Below are 7,977 nucleotides of genomic sequence, written 5' to 3' on the forward strand. Positions count from 1 at the left end.
GGTCAGTTGAGAGGCTGAGCCCCCTTCCCTCCCCCTGTGCCGGGACGCTGCCCGAGGAGACTCGAGACTGGACGTCTTCTCCCATTTTCTGGGGTGAGTGATGATTGCACATTTGTACATCAGAGCTAGCTAAAAACCCCATGCTCTAGTAGAGAATTTCCTTTACTAACATCGAAACCTGCTTTGTAAATGCTGCACTTGAATAAATCACACTGTTTGTGAACTCGACTATTTGTTTGCGGGGGGGCAATCATCGGACCTGCAGTTGACAGACTGTTCGTGAATCCGATACCTTTTTTGATACCTCCTTCCCCCCCCCCCACCACCATTACCACTACAGCTTTCAAACTGCAACATTTTCAACACAGGTTGAGGTCAGGACTTTCCCCTTTTTCCACCCCGGTGGGGAGGCAATAATGGGATGCGCCTCTCGCCCATTGTCGGGCCTAGGATTCTGTGTTTCCTGGTCGACTCCATACAACCTGTATCAGCAGGATAACGCAAAGAGATCCCTTCCTCGTCTTGCCATGTCGATCGTTTGTTTTGCTATTCTCCAATATTTCCTTTTCAACCGGACAAGGTGCTTTCTTAGTAGGTCGGGGTCCAGTCGAATCCTCCATCACTGAGGTGTATGGGTTGTGGGGGTCGTCCCATCAGCTGTTCCTGTAGGGGTAAGCTCATAGTTGCCATGAGTTTTGAGGTTCGGTCTTATCCACCTTGCGGGTACCCATTTCACTACCTCCTACTGTCTTACGGCCGCGTAGCCCCTTCCCTGGGTTACCAAGTTCCACCCAGACTCCCATATCCCTTTCTCTGGGAACCTGACCAGAACTGGGGGCCCATCCTCTATAGCTGCGACCGCCCAATGCTTATCCACTGGTGCCTTGTTCTCATTTCCACGAATGAAATGATTCAGCGAATATAGCGCTCGCATCAAAATTTCTGGTTGCTTCATACTGGGAATTCTTTGGGTATGACCTTCCCCCTCCCCAAGGATCTTGATTTTTTGTTTGAGGTTTTGATTTGCTCTCTCTACAATTGCCTGTCCTTGGCTATTGTGAGGAATTCCGTGTTGCAGTTGAATTCCCCATTTGTCAGCCCAGTCTTGCGTAGATTGGGCTGTGAAGCAGGAGCCGTTATCTGTTTTGATTATTCGCGGAACGCCTAACCATGCTATAGCCGTTATCCAATGCTGGTGAGCTGCACGCGCAGTAACCCTCTGGTGTTGTGTGGCTATGATCAGTCCACTGCATGTATCCACTGTAACTGCTAACCAGGGTCGTGGTTGAATAAAGGGCATAATGTGAAGTCTGACTGCCAGATTTGATTTGCCTTTAGGCCACGGGGATTCACCCCAGCACCCCATAGAGTCGATCGTTGGCAATACGGGCAAGTGGCTACCACATCCTTGGCTGCTGCATCAGCTTTATTGTTGCCTTCCTGATAATATCCCTGTATACTGGCATGACTTCTCACATGGACTATGGAGGCTGTGGTGCTGTGCTGTTGCAGCGCCTCCTCCAGCATGATGGCTATTGGCGTGCCCGCCCATACATTCTCCTGTGTGCACTGATATGATGTATTGAGTAGGCTATATGGATTCAGGTCTGTCCAGTTGCTTTGAGGAATACCTAACACCAGTGCATCAATTGATCCGCTGTCCCACAAAGCCAACAACTCTTAATTTGGGTATAATTAACAATACGCCTAAGTAGCATAACATATCCATTAGTGTTAAAAGTAGCATCAGCTTCTATAATAGCGTTAAAAGTAATATTACCTCCTAAAAGCCACAATATACAGCTAATAATAACAGTAACACTTCTTCCTCCCATGTTGTTGTTCTGCAGGCTCACACTTTCCACAGCTAGGGTACCAGCTGCCTGCCTGCTACGTTTGATGTATGCGAGTTTGCTTCCAGCCAAGGTCTCGCCCATTTTTGCTGGCACCCATCTGGTTCCAGTATCTGTAACGATACAAGCATACCCTTTTCCCCAGGTTATTAAGCCCAAGGGTCCCATCCAGTTTCCCGTGTTCCAGTCTGTCAGCATCACCTTACTCGGACCCGACTTTACTTCTGTCAGGCCTCCCTTTAGCCCAGCCCTGTGTTTGACCATCAGAGGGACTAGGCTATCCTGGGGCAATCTCAAAAGTTTAAAACATATTCTGCTCTTGCCAATTTTTTGTTTTTCGTAGCTGGCGTTTCAGCGTTTGGTTCATATGTTCCACTATGTCATGGTCCTCAGGATGTAATAGTATGGTGAAAAAACAATCTTTTAAATCGATTATTAAGATGTCCGAATCATTTTGAAAGGTTCTCGATTTCCATTTCTATTTATGTTTGCATAGCTTCAATTTGGTTTCCTCCCCAGAAATTGCTTGGGATTTCTGTATATTAAGGAGGCCCCCGCTCCAGTAGCATTGAGGCTTTTACAATTTGTAAGGACTGTTGCAGGTCCTTCCGTGTCAGTTGCACTGGAGCGTGGCCATCGCTTCATTCTTGTTTCCCATGCTGAAGTACTTCCTTAGTCTCTTTCCAAGGATACAAGTCAGAGTATGGCTCCCAGTCCTCCATCGGTGGGGTGGGTGGGCGGGGGAGGTGGGGGGGGACGCCGTAGTCTGAGTTATTCCTGACTTTCCCACTTTCAAATTCTGGACTTTCTTGTTGTGCTTATTTAGCCCTCTCTTATTACACAATAAAGATCTAAAAACCACAGATACAAACAGCACAAACACAATTTCCATCCAGTGGCACGACCTCACGTAGCTGTGCGCTCCACTAGTGAGTTCCACTGTCTCAATTGCCTAATCCCATCCTCGCTACCAATTAGGTTGCGAATGGGTTTGGGATTCGGCAATAATCACACAGAACAAAGTGGCTACGGCTATTCAGGTGAAAGCACGTTAAAGAAGCAAAGTATGCCTAATTACTCGTGAGGTAATACTTGTCGGCAGGACACTGAGACTGAACATTCTCTTGAGTTGGCAGATGAGAGGGTTGCTGACAGGCTCCCAACTCAGCGGGCGTCCCCGCAGAGACAACGTGGGTCTCAGTGTTAGGAGTCTCACCCCCCCTCTCTCTGCACTGTCTGTTTATGCCCAGTGCATCCTGCCACGTAGGGCCAGTACGTGCCAGCAGGCAGACCAGGGGGCGGACAAACTCCGCCTTCAGTCACATAACCTTCCCTCCTGGGTGCGCAGGTGCGCATGTCAGTAAATTGTCCCAGTCGTCAGTCTGAGGGTCCTGCCTTTCTCATCTCCCTCCCTCTCGGGTGTTTGACCTTCAAACTAATTTAGAGGATGTTTGCAGTTAAGTTGGCTACAAGCCCGGTCGAGCAGCCGCCTTCAGCTGCTTTTGGAGGAGGTCGGCTCTGAGCCTGGCTGGGCAGCCGCCTCCGCACTCCTTATCGCTCAGCCTGGGCAGGCAAACATCTTCTTTCTCAGGGTCTTGGATCCTATTTTGCACAATAGTTTTATGACTCTACAGATCATACAAATTTCCACCTTTCAACCATACCTCGTGTCGGCATCAATATACAAAGGATACAACACATAATAGAGATGAACATAGCAAATAGAAATAATAGCCCTAATAACGGTTTCCGTCCTCACTTAAAGCATTACAGTTCTTCAACCCCCACTTTTAAAGACAGATCAAATTCCTCTGCACCTCCCTCCTGGCTTTCATCAAGCCTTCAGCAACATAAGTTTCCTTGATCTCATTCGCCTTCTCTTCCCCAGCCCCGCTTTCTCCTTTTTTCAAGGCGATCTAACAAGCGGAAGCAGGGGCACAGACAGTGTAGGCGCCGCAGGTGCAGGCACAGATGCAGGCACTGGCGGGGGGGTTAGCGATGGATCTCCAAACACCAGCGGTTTTCAGTGGCGTGGCGGTCCCGGTCCTGAAGTGCTTGCAAAGGCTGCCGTGGCTCCGATGGCCACTTTGCTTTTGGCTTTCACATCGGGTTTGAATACTAGGTGGTGTTCGGCTTTGAACCCGTTCTCTCTGCACCAGATTGAAAGCTTGCAGAGGGTCTGTTCATCAGCCTCTGTCTGCACTCCCACTGCTTCGCTCTTCCCGAGCGCCTCCCGTGCTGCCCTCCAAGTCTCCCTCTCCTCCCTTGCTCTCTGGAGGACCTGCCGTATCACTCCCCACGTCTTTAGATCTTTCGCACTCCCTTTAGACATACCATATTCCGTTAACGCGGTGGTACATCTCTGCCAGTGCTGAGGGAATAAAACTTCCCCGGCACTGTTAACCGCCCCTTCTTCAAGGAGCCGCTCAATGCAGCTCTTAACTGCGTTCGATTTCATAGAAATCCCCCATTCACGAGCACACGATAATACGACCTTGACTATCCCTTCCATGATCCGCGGATCCCTCGACCGCCTACGGTCCGCCGCCTACGGTCCGCCGCCTCGGAGTATCACGTCGGGGTCACCACTTGTTGCCTGACATTGGCAATCGACTCCGTCCGCCGAGGCGGCCAGGCACGTCCCACCCGTGCCTGGGCCAGAGAGCACAGACACCAATATGAGGATGCTGCAAATGGCGTTTAATATACGCAGGCTGGATCTTATAAAGGTAGCGAAGGCGGAAGCATGCCTATATAGCCAATAAGCGTTGCTCTTTACCTAATATGGCATATGCCTTAGTTCCCTATTCTTCCCGTACATCGCGAGATCTTCCGAGCGCCGTACCCTACAACCTTAAGACTCTCTTGAGATCTAATAGCCTTCTAGAGACCAACTTTAATAATTATCATTACAAGAATTATATGCCAAGTACTGAAACTACTAATTAGATTATCTAAATTTTCCATTTTGTTCTAAACAAACTGACAATTATTATAGACCACAGCTTAAATAAAAACACTAAACAGTACAGGCCACACATGCCTTCTTTTCATTTTAGCTATAAATCACACCTGTACATTTCCCGAGCGTAGCTCCAACAAACAATAATCCTTCCCAGCTGCAAGGAAAAGCAGTCCGTGTGGCTTGCTCGTTCGGAAGCGCAACTGCAGGGACGTTCAAGAGGAAGCTTCTGCCAATTTTAATCTCCACAAAACTATCCCCATAAAATGATACTAAAATGAGAAGAGGGAAAGCAAGCAGATGGGTTAGTCACATACAAATACACAAACCTCTTTTTCTTATGTTTATCTAAATAAATATAAAAATACATATAACAGCTCCATTATTTGTTATAACTCAGTTATGTATATAAAAATAGATCTTAGATATCTAGTAAAATCAGAAGCATTGATCAGCAGAATCTCCTTTTCTTCATACTGAAATTCTTCAGCCTGAGAAGCTGGTTAAGAGCATAATGGCAATACTAGTTGGAACAAAAAGTAAACAGCCCCGTAATTTATTTCTAATAGTTCCCACAATGAATCCAAAGAACAGGGCAAGCATATTTAATACTTTCCTTTTAATACTTCCACAGTTTCCAAATATTTTTCATGCCACATGTTTTCCTTGTTACAGTCAGCATTAATTTTTAACTGACAAAAGTCTCTCTTTGGACACCTGCACATACCTTCATCTGTGACATCCCCTGACAAGAAGACCTACAGGTCTGCTGCCTACTGCATGAAAAAAAAATCCATGTTATTTCATATGTTCTGCTCCATCTCTTTTCTTTTCCAGGCTGAAGAGTCCTAGCCTTGCAATCTCTGATCAGCCCTGCTGCCCTCTCTGAACCTTTCCCATTTCGAGCATATCCTTGTTGAGATGAAGGAATCAGAACAGTGCACACAGTCAAACCATGCACACAGACAGCAGCACCCTGATGTTCTTTTGTTCCCTTTCACTAATAATTTCTAATATTTCATTTGCTTTCTTAACCACTACTGAGCACCTAGCTGAGCTGCGGAAGTTTCCATCATGGACAACCTTCCTCCGCCATGATAACGGACAGCTTACTGGTTATTATTTCAGATGTGTAGTCTTGATTGTAATCTCGATTGGTCTTCTACATCTCTTTAAATCTATGCACTGTTAATTTCTTATATAGCTTTGTTGTCCAGACACTCTGTAGCAGTCCAGACCTCCAACAGTTCTTCAAACTCCTCCTCTCTCTACTACGTTGAAGAGCAGTAACATCAAACTCTCTCATCTGACTGTTCACCAACTTCACAGTCTCACTCGCTGTTATACTGAACAGCACAGAGTGCAGAACTCTGCTCCTAACTTCCCTCCTTTGCAATAAAATAAAATAATAATAATCAACCATTTATCCCTGTTAAGTCCGGATCCCCAGCCCGCAAGCATAACAGAAGCAGAGGCCTGTATGTGCAGGATCCAACTTTATTACCAGCTAGCTGGGGTCCCCGGCTCACCCTCAAAGGGGGAATCTTGTACAAGGACCCCCCTGGTGTCACGCACAGGGTTTATATACCAGCAAGGGGGTGGGCGGTCACACAAAAACTAGATATTTCCTTTTAAGGTCCGATCGCTACGGGTTCTCTTCGGATTGGTCGTCTTCGTGGATGGGGAAGGAGTGTCTTTTCTTAAAATCTTCTGGGTGTAAGGGGTTTGCAGAAACATAATGTTCCGTTCTCACATTCCCCCCTTCTCCTTGTTCATTTTTGAGAATTCCTTCTCATCTTGGTCGTCCACATCTAAATATTGTTGTCGCATCACCATTAACTGTACAGTACCCACCCGATCCTTTACAAATTCTATTCCATCCTCAAGTACTTATCAATCTGTGAAGGGTAGTCCCATGCTGAAATGGTCACACATTCCCAATATGAACAATAATACTGATTGGGGCTATTACAATACCCCTTCCCTGGATTCGAACTAGGGCAGAAATCAGCAGTGAAACTAGGGGATCCCGCTGTGACCCTTGTCTGCACCACTTGCCCATCTTCCCACCTTGACAAAGTCCATTTGTAAGGTAGATGGGGGCTTTCCCCTGTTACCAGTCGAGTCATCACCAGAGTCAGGACCAGGAGGTGTACCATTCTGTCGTTTGACGCGGATCTTTAGGGGGTTTTCAGGATTCTGCTGGACCTCCCACTTCTCAGCTTCCTCTTGTTCTGGAGGAGTTGCTTTTCGCACGTGCGAATGATGTACCCACGGACCAATTCCGTCAACCTTTAGAGCAGTGGGAGTTACGAGAATCACAACATAAGGTCCTTTCCATTTTGCCTCCAATGACTTTCGGTGATGCCTTCTTACCCACACCCAGTCACCCGGTTCGAGATCATGCATGGGTTCCGTAGGCTCTTTCCCTTGATTATAGATAGCCTTAATTAATGGAAAGATCTCTTTATGGACTTGGTACACGGCTTGAACTGCCCGAAGCACATCTGTTGAACCCGATTTGATCTCCCCTCCCCCTTTTCTTAGTGGGTACACTGGAGGTGGAGTCCCATACACGATTTCGAAGGGAGTAAGATTCAAAACATAGGGCGAGTTCCGTACCCGGAAAATAGCAAAGGGAAGGAGCGTCAGCCAGTCCCCGCCAGTCTCTGTTACCAACTTTGTTAAGGTCTCTTTTAAAGTTCGGTTCATTCTTTCTACTTGCCCCGAGCTCTGGGGGTTATACTCACAATGCAATTTCCACATTGTCCCCAAAATTTGGACTAAGTTCTGAATGACACTTGCCACAAAAGCAGGTCTATTGTCCGATCCTATAACCTCTGGGACCCCATAGCGTGGGATTATTTCCTCTAACAACACCTTGGCTACCACCTGGGCAGTTTCACGCTTAGTGGGAAAAGCTTCTACCCAACTCGAAAAGGTGTCTATCATAACCAACAAGTACCTATATCCGTACTTTCCTGGTTTGACTTCGGTGAAATCTGCCTCCCACAATCTCCCAGGTCTCCAACCCTTTTCCCTGACCCCCAGGTGTTGTCCTGCCCTTTTTCCAGGTTTCATCACCTGACACGCTATGCACTTCTGTATTATTCTACGGCCTACCGCTCCCTGGTTGTGGAACTGAAGTTTGGCCATTTCCAA

At 47.1% G+C, this 7,977-nt stretch overlaps 1 pseudogene across 1 annotated transcript in view; it reads right to left on the reverse strand.

The window, feature by feature from the left end:
- Positions 1-7,527, reverse strand: part of LOC104580564 (chondroitin sulfate proteoglycan 4-like) — a 109,522-nt pseudogene extending 101,995 nt beyond the window's left edge. Inside the window, exons 1-3 of the transcript XR_015913565.1 lie at positions 7,192-7,527; positions 6,933-7,107; positions 4,926-5,087 (exon numbers count right to left, since the gene is read on the reverse strand). The product of XR_015913565.1 is annotated as a chondroitin sulfate proteoglycan 4-like (transcript). The remainder of the gene's footprint in view (positions 1-4,925; positions 5,088-6,932; positions 7,108-7,191) is intronic.
- Between the last annotated feature and the right edge of the window lie 450 nt (positions 7,528-7,977).

This window comes from Tinamus guttatus, unplaced genomic scaffold, assembly GCF_059628265.1.
Source record: "Tinamus guttatus ecotype Peru unplaced genomic scaffold, ASM5962826v1 Tinamus_guttatus_pri_ptg000294l, whole genome shotgun sequence".
In the NCBI taxonomy this organism is placed as follows: Eukaryota; Metazoa; Chordata; class Aves; order Tinamiformes; family Tinamidae; genus Tinamus; species Tinamus guttatus.